Consider the following 14,552-nt stretch of genomic DNA (forward strand, 5'->3'; position numbering starts at 1 on the left):
GTACAAGGAGAGGACGACGTCGCCGAGAGTGGTCAGCGCCGACGAATAAATGCGTCGCCGGCGCCGAAGATCATTGCGTTACGGCTTGCCTCGAGCCCCGTGCCTGGGAGCGTTTTAGGTTTTTTTTTTGTAATACCAAAACATTTACCTTAATCCAAGAAATAGCTTCTGTATATCTTCAGTCTCATCTTCTCTGTCATATGAAGTAAAGGTCTAGTTAGAAAAGGGCACGGATCATTGTGGTTTACAGACAATATATCAATTAATACCTTTGAGAATCGCAAAAAGTAGCTTATACAAGATTGTGGATACAAATGCTCAATTTTATTAGATAGCAAAGCAAGAAGGATGAGGGGAGAATTAGGCTAAGACAGAACCAGCGAATAAGACATCAACACTACCTGAGTGTGGAGAGGATCAACTTTTAAGACAGCATCCGACCAAAACAATTACCTTAATTGAAGAAATAACTTATGTATATCTTCAATCTTGTCTTCTCTATCATATGAAGTAAAAGTCTAGTTGATCATTGTGGTTTACAGACATTTTATCAATTAATACCTTTGAAAATCGCAAAAAGTAGCTTATACAAAATTGTTGACAAAAATATTCAATTCTATTAGAGAGCAAAACATAATAACATCCAACAGCGAAAGTGATGAAATATTTGACACCGAGAAAAACATGTAGAAAAACACAAAATACTTACGGTTCTTTCAGATCAATAACTTTAGTTGCAAGTACTTCTTTGTTAAGGTCCGTACGTATCAAACCTGATAAGCAGAGGCAACAGCTCAACATAAGAATAAGCAAGACACACTTTTCTAGTCAGTTCTTAATACGAAAGAGAGAGAAAATTAATGCCACTCAGATTTTCCTAGAACAAGGCTGGAACAGGATAATGTTTATTCCACAAAGATTCTGCTTGTTTTCAATTAATATCAACACTCAGTCTCAAAACATAGTGGATCAGCTCCTGTTGGTAGTGTTGTATGAATGATAAGAGAGTACCAGAAAAGATGCTTCCATGAGTTTTTTCATGTTTTCAGATGAAAGTATTGGGGATATACATTATATATTTGTGAAGATAAGTACGGTTGTTATGATAAGTACATATCTTATAGTTAGATAAGGTCAAATCTCATGTCGAGATTGTGTGACGATGTTGTATATAAACACAGCCATTGGCTTTCTAATAAGATAAGCAATTTAGAGTACACAAATCTACATGGTATCAGAGCAGAAGATCTTCAAACTCTGATCTTTTGTTCTTTTCGTAGAGAGTCATGGCTGATCTTACAGTCGTAACGAAGAAGGATGAAGCTGTGTCAAGCTCACCTTATGTTTTGTATGCTTCCGACAATCGCGGAACCAAGATCTCGTCCGTTCAGTTGAATGGCGAAAACTACAACGAATGGTCGTCAGAGATGGTGAATGCTCTGCAAGCCAAACGCAAGTTGGGTTTCATTAAAGGAACTCTGAAGAAGCCGGATGAAAACAGTCCCGATCTGGACAACTGGCTGACGGTTAACTCCATGATAGTGGGATGGATCCAAGCTTCCATCGAACCGAAGGTGCGCTCAACCGTGACATACATCACAGACGCGTATCAGTTGTGGGAGGATCTGAAACAGAGGTTCTCCGTTGGGAATACAGTGCGTGTGCACGAGATTAAAGCTCAGCTAGCTTCATGTCGTCAGGATGGTCAGTCTATTCTGGATTACTTTGGCAAACTTTCGACGTTGTGGGAAGAGTTGCAGGTTTATCAACCTGTTCATGCTTGTACGTGTGGAGCTGCTGCAGCTATGGCGAAAGAGAGAGAACATGAGAAAATTCATCAATTTGTGATGGGTTTGGATGACTCACGGTTTGGAAACATCTCAACCAACGTGATTGGTCTTGATCCATTACCTTCTCTTGGTGAAATTTACAGCAAGATGGTGAGAGAAGAACAGAGGTTGGCGTCTGCGAGAAGTAAAGATCAGCAGGGAGAAGCTGTCGGTTTTGTGGCTCGACAGAGCGCGTCTCCTTCTTCTCGACGGGACAACGACGCGACATCAAGCAAAGGAGACAACTCCATTCTGCGATCGCGATCACTCTGCTCTCACTGCGGTCGTACATGCCATGAGAAGCGTGATTGTTGGCAAATTGTTGGCTTTCCCGAGTGGTACAATGAACGTAACGGAGGTCGTGGACAGAGTTCTGGTTCCAGAGGTAGAGGTCGTGGAACGAACACTCGAGGTCGTGGTCAGGCGAGCGTGGCTCACGCTACAAGCTCCAACGCATCCTTTCCAGAGCTCACTCCCGATCAGTGGAAGGTTCTCAATCAGATGATACAAGAGAAATCTGGTAATCAAGATAAGCTTGCTGGTAAGAACAAGTTGGGTGATGTTATTCTAGATACAGGTGCTTCACACCACATGACGGGGAATCATGATTTGCTGACTCATATTAAGATGATTTCACCATGTTCTATTTCGTTTGCTGATGGCAATCGAACATTTGCAGTCAAGATAGGGACTCTCCGGTTGTCTGATAAGATCGAACTGCAGAGAGTACTTTATGTTCCCGACTTGAACTGCACACTGATATCAGTCGCAAAGCTTTTAAAACAATCAAATTGCTTTGCAACCTTCACTGATGCGATTTGTGTTTTGCAGGACCGTTTCTCGAGGACTCTGATTGGAGCCGGTGAAGAACGGGATGGTGTGTATTACTTTACGGATTTGGCGACAGCAAAGAGTCATCGGGCAGTTGGTGGTTCTGATCATGTCCTCTGGCATCAGCGTTTGGGTCATCCGTCGTTTTTTGTGTTTTCCGATTTATCTTTTGTTTCAAAACCTGCTAGCTCCAGTCCGTGTGACACTTGTTTTAGAGCTAAGCAAACGCGTGAAATTTTTTATGAAAGTATGAATAAAACAACAAAGTGTTTTTCTCTTATTCATGTCGACGTATGGGGTCCTTACAGAGTTCCCTCCTCTTGTGGAGCAGTCTATTTTTTGACCATAGTAGATGACTACTCCAGAGCTGTATGGACGTTCCTACTTTTAGCAAAATCAGAAGTTCAAACCGTCCTGAAAAGATTCTTAGCGTACACTGAGAAACAATTCAACAAACCTGTCCGAATGATCCGTAGCGACAATGGAACAGAATTTATGGTCTTGTCATCTTACTTTAAAGATCTCGGCATTGTTCATCAGACTTCATGCGTCAACACTCCTCAACAAAATGGTCGAGTGGAGAGAAAACACAGACACATTTTGAATGTCTCTCGCGCACTCTTGTTTCAAGCAAGTCTTCCGGTGAAGTTTTGGGGCGAAGCAGTCCTCACTGCGGCGTACTTGATCAATCGTACTCCATCCTCCGTGCTCAAAGGTCGCTCACCGTATGAGCTTCTTCATGGCATTAAACCAAATTACAAATCTCTGCGGGTGTTTGGGTCAGCTTGCTATGTACACAGAGCATCTAGAGACAAGGATAAATTTGGTCCTCGCAGTCGTTTGTGTGTGTTCATTGGTTACCCCTTCGGCAAGAAAGGCTGGAAAGTGTATGATATGGACAGCAAAAAGTCTTTTGTCTCTCGAGATGTTATCTTCCGTGAAGATCTTTTTCCTTATGCAGACCTGCAACTTGTCTCACAAGTCACACCATCACCTGCAACTAGTGGTCACGATTCTTCTCTGCTTTCACCTTTAGACGAAAGGGGGAGCGATGTTGTATCTACAAGTGCTCCTGAGACGTCGATCTCAACGGTTCTAGACGAAAGGGGGAGCAATGATGCTCCTGTTGTTGTTCCTGTCACACCTCAAGAGCCACTTGTAGTCGCGCCCAGTCCTCCGGTTGAGGTTTCGCAAGCAGAGCCCATTCCGGTGTCCACCACGACTGATGTCTCAGTCATCTCTGCTCCATCTACAGAGTTTCATTCATCCACGTCTGACTCTGCGTCTGCTGAGGAACCAGCGGTTCCTGCTACACTTGGTAGAGGCCAACGAGAGAAAACACAGTCTGTTAAACTCCAGGACTACTTACTCTACAATGCTACTGCTGATTCCAAAAGTAATACACACTATTTCGTCTCATCGTCTCCCACATTAGAGTCTTCTTCATCGGTCTCAGGTAAAACAACACTATATCCTCTGTCTGATTTCATTACTGACGAGCAGTTTTCTCCCACACATCGAGCTTTTTTGACAGCCCTTGTTAACAATGCTGAACCAACAAACTTCAAAGACGCTATGAAACTTGAGGTGTGGAGAAATGCAGTCGGCACAGAAGTGGGAGCTCTTGAAGACAGTGGCACTTGGGATATCACTGACTTACCGCCTGGAAAAGAGGCAATTGGATGTCTTTGGATTTTCAAGATAAAATACAATGCTGATGGAACCATTGAGAGATATAAAGCTCGCCTGGTCCTAAATGGTAAAAGTCAGATTGAGGGAGAAGATTATAAAGAAACCTTTGCCCCTGTGGTCAAAATGACAACAGTTCGAGCTTTATTACGACTAGTTGCGGCTAAGAAGTGGGAAGTATATCAAATGGATGTTCAAAATGCCTTCCTTCATGGTGATCTTGAGGAGGAAGTGTACATGAAGTTGCCTCCTGGTTTCCGTCATTCTCACCCTAACAAGGTCTGTCGACTCCGTAAGTCCCTATATGGCTTAAAGCAAGCTCCCCGGTGTTGGTTCAAGAAGCTCTCTGATGCCTTGATTCGTTTTGGCTTTGAGCAGTCTTATGAAGACTACTCTCTCTTTTCTTATGAACGGAATGGTGTTGAGCTTCGAGTGTTGGTTTATGTGGACGACTTACTCATTTGTGGCAATAATACTCACATGGTTCGACGCTTCAAAGAGTATCTCAGTAAATGTTTTGCAATGAAAGATTTGGGGAAGTTGAAATATTTTCTTGGGATCGATGTCAGTAGAGGTCCTGAAGGTATCTTTCTGTCTCAACGCAAGTACGCGCTGGACATCATTGCAGACACTGGTAATCTCGGCTCCAAACCTGCCTTAACTCCTATCGAGCAGAATCATCATCTAGCGAAGTCCAAGGCTCCTCTTCTCAGTGATCCAAAGAAATATCGTCGTCTGTTGGGGCGCTTGATCTATCTCTTGAACACTCGTCCGGAGTTGTGTTACTCAGTTCACTTACTATCACAGTTTATGCAAGAACCCACTGAAGAACATTGGTCTGCAGCACTTCGTGTTGTGCGCTATTTGAAAAGCTCGCCAGGTCAGGGAGTTCTTCTCAGGTCAACCGATGATCTCACTCTTACCATTTACTGTGACGCCGACTGGAGTGGCTGTCCTCTGTCTCGACGCTCCTTAAGTGCATGTGTGGTTATGCTTGGTGGCTCACCGATTTCTTGGAAGACAAAGAAGCAAGATACGGTCGCCATGTCTTCTGCAGAAGCGGAGTATCGTTCGATGGCTGTTGCATTAAAGGAAACAAAATGGATTCGTCGGTTACTAAAGGAACTTGGTGCAGAACAACTTCAGCCTACACGTTTCTTCTGTGACAGTAAGGCCGCTATTCATATAGCTGCAAATCCTGTGTTTCATGAATGTACCAAACACTTGGAGAGGGACTGCCATTCAGTTCGGGATGCAGTCATTGCAGGCCTCATTGTCACTCAACATATCAGTTCTGATTCCCAGATAGCAGACGTTTTGACAAAGGCATTAGGACGAGTACCATTTCAGTCTATCATGTCCAAGTTGGGTGTGATAAATCCACACGCTCCAACTTGAGGGGGAGTATTGGGGATATACATTATATATTTGTGAAGATAAGTACGGTTGTTATGATAAGTACATATCTTATAGTTAGATAAGGTCAAATCTCATGTCGAGATTGTGTGACGACGTTGTATATAAACACAGCCATTGGCTTTCTAATAAGATAAGCAATTTAGAGTACACAAATCTACAGAAAGCACATCCTATCAGAAGAACCACTCTGTTCTTGCCAGGGGAAAGAGCCAACCTTGAGAGCAGAAGACCTAAGATAACATAGAACCTCATAAATACATTGAGGTACGAGCATTTTCAAGGGCATGGTGGTCAAAGGCCATGTACGTGCCCATGTGGAGAAAGAATCAGTTTTGAGGATAGTGGAACATGTGAACAGGTGCATGGATGTGAGAATCACGTCTTCGGTTTTGAGTTCTTGTAAAGAGTTTCTTGAAGAAAAAAACACAAGTGTTGTAAGTTTATTGAGATATTAATTATTTTTTTTAATTGGAACTCTATTCTCACAGAGCATATACTAAGACATATTTTATTTTGATGGTTGAAAGATTTTAAAGAAAAGGCAGACTCTGCTAGACTCGACTCAAATCCCAAACTTAATATTCCATATTTTGAGGTGGACAAAAGTAAGGGGCCTTGATTCTTTGAGCATAACTTATTATGGAAGAATCAGTAAGCTTGAAAAATGCCACCTCCCTGACATCCAAGATATAGACTTTGTTAGGACTCACCCCAGGAAAAGAGCTTGCACGGACACAGAATGCTTCAGACTTTGAGATGAAAATGGTGAGATCTCCAATGTCTTGAGTGTACACTGCATTTCCATCGTCGTCTACCTTGAACACCATTACACCTTTTGTTTTCAATTTGGTAACTTTTACTTTCAAACTGGTACCGTCAACGGTCTGTCTGAATAACTTGACCAAAAAAGTTTCACCAGTGGATCGAGATTCCACCAAGTGTTCGCTCGTGAAACAGGAATACATAGTCTCACGTTCAGCTTTGCTCAGCTCGGGAAGGTTGTGATATCGCAACTCCTGAAACTTGGGTGTGTGCTCTGTCTTCGCAGAGATCCCATGATCCAATGAGCTGGCCTCCGGCTCCAGGTATGCGAAACATGTTATGTTTCTTGGAAAACATGACACTGGCGAAGAAGAAGCTAGGGTTGTCGATTTTGATGTTGAACCACTCGGGGTTGGTTTGAGAAGCGGGTCTGCAAAAGCTGAGTTGGGGTCCCAAGAACTTGACAGCCACGACACAATCGTCTTCCTCTGGAGATGGTGAGGAAAAGGACACGTTGGTGATGATTTGGGTTTGGCAATGAGGCAAAGTTACAAGAGGAGGCAGCAAGATGCGTTTTGGATTTGCATTAGATGCAACGGGGTTTAGATCATCATGGAGACGCAGAGTGCCTACGTCATGCATCAAAGAGGCTACCCAGCCATGAGAGGACCCGATCGTAGTTACCGCTGCATCGTTATACACCAACTCGACAGGCGCCTTTTCTATCAACTCAGTACACAGACCTCTCTCCAGCGTGAGTGGCGTTCATCTTTTCACTGCCGCAACCGTCTAGGCTATGGACCATCAGCCATCTCAGCTCCCAAAGTCGTCGATCTTAGCTCCAATTGCAGAGGATCTCAAGCCGTGATTTATCCTTCATCAGGTGACAAGCCTAGAAACATTAGTAGACAGGTTTAAGATTAGTAGACCAGTTTCTTATCAATGTTATGATCTGTTTTTTTTTTTTTAAATTATCTATTTGTTTTGGATGATGTGACTCTGGTAATCGAGTTCTGTTTGTGCAAGCTTCTTTTATTGATATGTCAAATTTTCAATAGAAATGTGTTTGGCATATTTTTCAATTTTTATTGATATGTAATCTTCTTGGATATTGTTTTTCCAATTTTTCAAGTTTTCAATAGAAATGTGTGTTGACTCTGGTAATAGGCCGTACCTTTCTGCCTATGTAATCTTCTTGGATATTGTTTTTCCAGGAGATTGCAGCAGCGACAAGAGAAGAAGAGTTTTCCTTGGGTTCTGAAATGAGAAGAGATGATTCGCTAGGCTTTGCAAAGTCATTGGACCCAATAGCTTGGAGTTCCATACAGATGAGAGGAAGTGAAACCTACTGCATCTGGTTTCCACCTGAAACCAATTCAAGAATTTTGAGATTGCTGTTGCATTAGCTTCCTAATTATAACAACAGAATGAGAGTTATCGTCTATCGTTTGTGTTTACAAAGAACGGTGCATAACTCGCCACACTGCAACAAAGGAAGCGTGAAAAATGTTTTGCTAATTTGGTGATTTAAGTTTTGGTCAAAAAGCTTGGATAGACCAAAAAAAGGCCGGAGAAACATGTTCTTTTCAAGACCAATGAGAAATGCTTCTTCTGCAAGAGCAACAAGAAGGCTTCCTGTGCCAGCAGCCTCTTCTCCAAACACACCATATTCTCTGACAAAAACATGTACACAAAGTTACACGAGTAAGCAAAAGAGTGAAAACGCATAAAAGCTTCATTCGGTCTCATCTCGGAGTTATGTTTTGTATGATCTATGTTATAATCAAGTGCTTTTTTTTTAACATTCTTTCTCTTTAGTTTTTACTCGGCCTGATAAACAATTTGAGTTACACATAATTGCAATTTGGTCCTATCTCTTTTGTTTCTTCTTCAATTCAGTCTCACTAACCAAAGGAAAACTCCATCCGTGTATACGTTAAAACACATATGAACTAAAAACATCATCATAAAGGAACTAAAAAAATACTAAAATTCATTAAAAAAATTATACATCACTTGAAATTAACTTATACCAACGAGCTTATCAAAATTCCAAATGATTTTATATTTTTTGAGTGTCTTAAAAATAAAAGAACATATCAAACGTCAAGTCAAATGAATATTATATCCCCTTATCACTTAAAATTTTCTAAAAGACAAAAATTATTAGTATACATCTATTCTATTAATTCTTCAACATGTCCAATTGATTAAAGGTTGTGTCCAACATAAAATATAATGCATCTAAATAATTATCTAGATATATTATGTAATTACCTTTATTAAAAAAATTGTAACTTCCACGTTGGTTTCCTAAATCTGTAACTTCCACCTATATGTTACGTAATATGCGGTTATTTTTTTTCTTTTGGGATCCATCAGAATAAATTCAGTTCCAGTAATTATTATTATTCATAAAATAATTTTGTAATGCTTCTAAGATGTATGCATGTTTTATAAAGTCACCCTTTAATTCCAAAATATTAGTGGTTCACTACTTATTACAAAACTGTGGACAACCTTACGTAGTTCAATAAATAAAAATTATATCATTTGGAAATAATAATATTGATACTTTACATTAATAAATATTATGTCCACTATAAAAATTAATGGAAATGAACTGTGGTTTAGTTAACATAATATAATACAATTTAGATTCTGATCAACATTTCAAAGAGTGAGTATATTTTTTGTTTTACATTTTCTAGAAATTCAATTTTTATATTTGTATATTTTTAATCATATTTGTGTAGAATATTTTTCTTAACTGATTAGTAAAAAGTTTTAATAATTTTATAAAATAGCTGGACTATTAATAGGTCATTTTTCTAATTTAATAATATAGTTTATAAATATATCAGTATTAAAAAGTAATTTTTAAAAATTTAGAAATTTTTAAAATTTAAATTATTTATATTTCATTTCATATAAAATATAATTTAAACATTTTCTACAACAAATTAGAGTTACGCTATATAATTCAAATACAACTAGATTCTGATCCGCTCTTAAAAGGGCGGGTATATTTTTTGTTTTATATTTTAAAAAAAAAATATTTGTGTGTTTTAATCGTATCTGTGTTTTTTTGTATAATATTTCTTCTAAATAGTTAATAGTTTTTAATCTATTTTATTAAATAGTTGGACCACACCTATATCAATAGGTCATGTTCATGTTTTAAGATCCGCGGGTATAAGTTTTGTTATGTTTGGTATAGGTCAATAGGTCATGTTCATATGTTCACCTATACCAATAGGAGATAAAAATACTTATGTTGGACATGACTTTTATCAATTAATAATTATCTAAATATCTAACTAAAACATTGAAATTAAATTTTAAATTTATAAAAAATAACAATTTAAATAAAATTGAATTATATCAATCACCTATAGGTTCAACATGCACCCGCTGGTTTTAACGGTTTTTGTGGGTTTTATCAAAAATTTAGTTGATGAATATCTCTTGAAATCCAAACCGGATTACATATTGAATCACTAGATCTATAGATTTGAAAACATATCCTAATTTTCCTGTTTCAAAATAGACAAAATCTTTACGAATTTACATAATTTTTGTAAAATTATTAATGAAATTTTACATCATAAAATATATGGTGCTTTCAAGTGTGGGTCGAAAAATTGTTTATGTTATTAATATTTGGAAACACAAATATTTTAAGTTGTTGATATTGTAATATTTATTATTAATAAATTAGGAAGTTTAATTATATGATGAGATTTTGGTTTAAGTCTATTCAGAATTCAAATTTTTGTTTCAATTCATATTTTTTGGGTTTTAGTTTGGGTTTGACTATCCGTTTAAATCATATAAAATTCTATAAACTAAAATATATAAATTTCAAATTAAAAATAAAAAAGAACAAATCACATATAAATTTTGTAATACATGAACAAGTATCTAAATTTAACATAAAATTACTTATGTTTAAATCTTTGGTTAAAAACCCAATAAATGTGACATATTGGATCCATCTATATATTTCATTTATTTAAAAGACTATTATATCAAATTAAATTAGTAACAAACACAAATATGATTATAAAATAAATCAAATACAAACAAATAATTTTTCAAAAAAAAGATTAAAACAAAAAATATACCCGCCCTTTGAAGGGCGGGTCAAAATCTAGTATCTATTAAAAATGTAAACCAAAACACAAATCATAAAATCATACAAAAATAAAAAATCTAAAAAACAAATAAAGTATATCCCGTCCGTAGGGCGGGTCTCTTCTAGTAAATATATAAAGATTGGAAATATTCAAATGATGAAGAACAAAATACGGTTACCTGAGGAATAAAATGCGGTTAAACATTAATGTAGAGATAATTACGTTACCTGAGGGATATCAGATGCTATGAAATTTCAAATGTCATTAATAGAATGTTGGACTTCAGAGATCTCAATATTCATTGAAGGACCATCAACCATGTCGTCCAGATTAACCAAACAGCCACATTATAGCTGAAACTAATATAGACAAATAAAAAACTGAGTTAGTCCTTTATCAACTAATTAGGCTTAATTGTAACAAAATAAACAAATAATAATTTTAAATAGTGTCTTTTTCGAAAGCCGATAACAGAATCTAAATCATAATTCAAATAGAATTTAGTCCCAAAAGATGGCGACAAACAAATTACACCTTCATATGTTTTGACCAAAACACTTGTCATGATAAGAACAATATTATTATTTTCCACAGCACGATATTTATTTTCAAATAGTTCTTGCTTGTTCAGCCTATAGTGTTGCTTGTATTTCAGTTTCATTGTTTAAGATAGATTATTTGTATAAGAGAAGTTTAAAAAGGTGATCGAAGTTGATTAATAGAATTGGATCAGAAATATACCTTCATAACAGTAAAGTTAATTAAACCAAATGTTCACCCCTACTTTCTGGTCAACATGCCAATTTTTATTCTGATCAAGGCTACGCCAATTTTATTTATATAAAATAGATCTTCATATCTTCAATCAATTCAAAATGCTAGTCTAACTAGAAGCTATTTGGCGCCTTTCCTCAATGTATATATCCTTTTGTCATTAAATATTGTATTAGTATCATGTTCCGATTTTTAAATTTTATATTTAAAAAATAATTCCATCATATAATATAAACTTACCACATAATTTTCTACTTTAAAATATTCAAAATTTTGGGCTTAGATTGGCATTTTTCTTATAATGTTACTATAAACACGCTCTTAACGAATCGAGAATAAAGAATAATATGTTGCGAACACTGCGTCAAAATTTTCACTTTGATCCTTTGTGCTTCAAACTTTAAAATGTTGGTTTGAACTTTGACCCAAAAAAAAATGAGATAATTTTCATAATTTTATTCATATCAAGTACTAATAATAAATCATTCATTCTATTAAAAAAATGAGATAATTTTCATAATTGTACTCAGAAGGTATGAGTATGTGGTAGTATGTATTTTCTTAACAATATTTTGCAACAACTTTGAACTATTTTATGATGTATGAATTTGCATGATGGAACCATGATGTAATTTTCTTTCTAATTTGGATTTGTTTTTAGTTAATTATTTTTATTTTCATTTTATATGCATAATAAATTTTTAAAATTAAAAAAAAAATCATTTATATTAATGTATATTATAAATATGTAAATAAAAATAATATTTCTAAAAATTTTGTAAGTGAAATATATCATTTGTTGAAATTGATATATATTTAAAATCGTTTATGCACAAGTGATAATAAAATTTTGAATAGGTAACTGTAAATTATTCAATTGTTAAAATCATAATTTTAGGGGGGGGGGGTAATCTAATATGATGATGTTCTGACATTTTTATTTATTTGTTTGTGGTGTTTAAACTATACCTAAAATCATATATTGGTTATGATTGATTTAAAAATACTGAACTATCTATTTTATTAAAGTAGAAGTACTATTTCATTTTGTTTGGCAACTATGATAGTAGAGTAAAAAAAATTGACGTTTGGACACAAGGATAAAAAATTAATAATCACATTAATTATTAGCCCTGCAGAAACAATTAAACCGTATATGAACCAAATTGCTATAACTGGATCAGTTAGAATAATATTCTCTGCTCATAATATCTCAACTAATAAAAGCTGAACTTACGGTGCAAGTTAAATATCTCTAGCTTATTTAAAATTTAGATCTATCATTTTACATCACATAAAAAATTCTGTTATTAGACAATTGGGCCATTTTTTTAACTTGATAGATCCATTTAGATTAGTCAATTATTTACTGCGTTGGGCCACCAAATTTTTTGTTGTTTGGGAAAATCGCATAAAAAATCATGAAAGTAGCACTTACTGACACTTTAAATCTTGAAGTTTTTCATTAACACTTTTAACCCTGAAATTGACATTTGTATCATAAAAAACCTTCAAACAGAAAAAATGACCTGTTTAGCAGGTAAAAAATAGTGATGTGTAGGGTTTTTCCAAAAAATATTAATTTAATTCATAAAATGAATAAAAAAATCATAAAACTAAATTAAAAACTAAATAAAATTCAGAAAATTAAATAAAAATTCAGGAAATTAAATAAAAATTCATAAAATTAAATAAAAATTCAAAACATTCGTAAAAATAGAAAATTATTATAAAATTCAGAAATTAAATAAAAATTTGGAAAATTAAATAAAATTCAAAAATTCGTAAAAATAGAAAATTATTATAAAATTCAGAAATTAAATAAATTTTCAGAAAATTAAATAAATTTTCAGAAAATTAAATAAATTTTCAGAAAATTAAATAAGTTTAAAGAAAATTAAATAAAAATCAGAAAATAACTAAAATCAAAAGTTAATAAAATTTCAAATAAATAAATGAATATGATTATGTTAGAAATCATAATCATCATTGTTAATGGTTATGTTAGAAATCATATTCATCATTGTTATTTCTAACATAATCATATTCATTTATTTATTTGAAATTTTATTAACTTCTGATTTTAGTTATTTTCTTATTTTTATTTAGTTTTCTTTAAATTTATTTAATTTCTGAAAATTTATTTAATTTCTGAATTTTATAATAATTTTCTATTTTTACGAATTTTTTGAAATTTTTTTCAATTTTCTAAATTTTATTTATTTTTCTAAATTTTTATTTACTTTCTGAATTTTATAACAATTTCCTATTTTTACGAATTTTTTTGAATTTTTATTTAATTTCTGAACTTTATTTAGTTTTTAATTTAGTTTTATGATTTTTTATTTATTTTATGAATTAAATAAATATTTTTGGAAAAAACTTACACTTCACTATTCTTACCTGCTAAACAGGTCATTTTTTCTATTGAAGGTTTTTTATGATACAAATGTCAATTTCAGGGTTAAAAGTGTTAGTGAAAAAACTTTAAGGTTTAAAGTGTTAGTAAGTGCCACTTTCGAGGTTTTTTATGCGATTTTCCCGTTGTTTTATTATACTTATTGAAATTTATACATTTTATATAATATATAGATAATTATATTGTTATCTAAAAAATAATATACTATATATTTCTAATATCAAATAATATTTTTCAAATACAAGAATAACATTTTTTCGAGAGAATGTTATTTTTAAAAAAATAATAATTATCAATTTTCTAATATTACGATATCAAATAGACAATGAAAATATTTATTTTTGAATGTTATAAATACAGTAAAGATAATAAATATGAATCATACGATATAGCGTACAATATACCTTATCCAACCCAATCATTTTTTATTGGAGATAATTCGATAATAATTTTACACAATAAAGCAAACACCCGCCCAGTCGGGCGGGTCAATATCTAGTTATTAGATTAAAAGACAATTCAACATTAAAAATTTAATAAATAATTTTTCCACAGATCTCTTTCGGGTCTTTTGTGAATATAATGTGTATACTAAGATACACACACACACATATATATATATATATATATATTGGATAAATAATTTTGGGAGAATATTGAAAATTGTGATCGGAAAGATTTGTGTTTTCT

The 14,552-nt window shown here is 34.1% G+C and overlaps 1 pseudogene; it reads right to left on the minus strand.

Moving 5' to 3' along the window:
- Positions 1–5,921: 5,921 nt before the first annotated feature.
- Positions 5,922–7,854, minus strand: LOC130510083 (uncharacterized; annotated as a pseudogene).
- Between the last annotated feature and the right edge of the window lie 6,698 nt (positions 7,855–14,552).

This window comes from Raphanus sativus, chromosome 3 (genome assembly GCF_000801105.2).
Source record: "Raphanus sativus cultivar WK10039 chromosome 3, ASM80110v3, whole genome shotgun sequence".
NCBI classification, from domain to species: domain Eukaryota; kingdom Viridiplantae; phylum Streptophyta; class Magnoliopsida; order Brassicales; family Brassicaceae; genus Raphanus; species Raphanus sativus.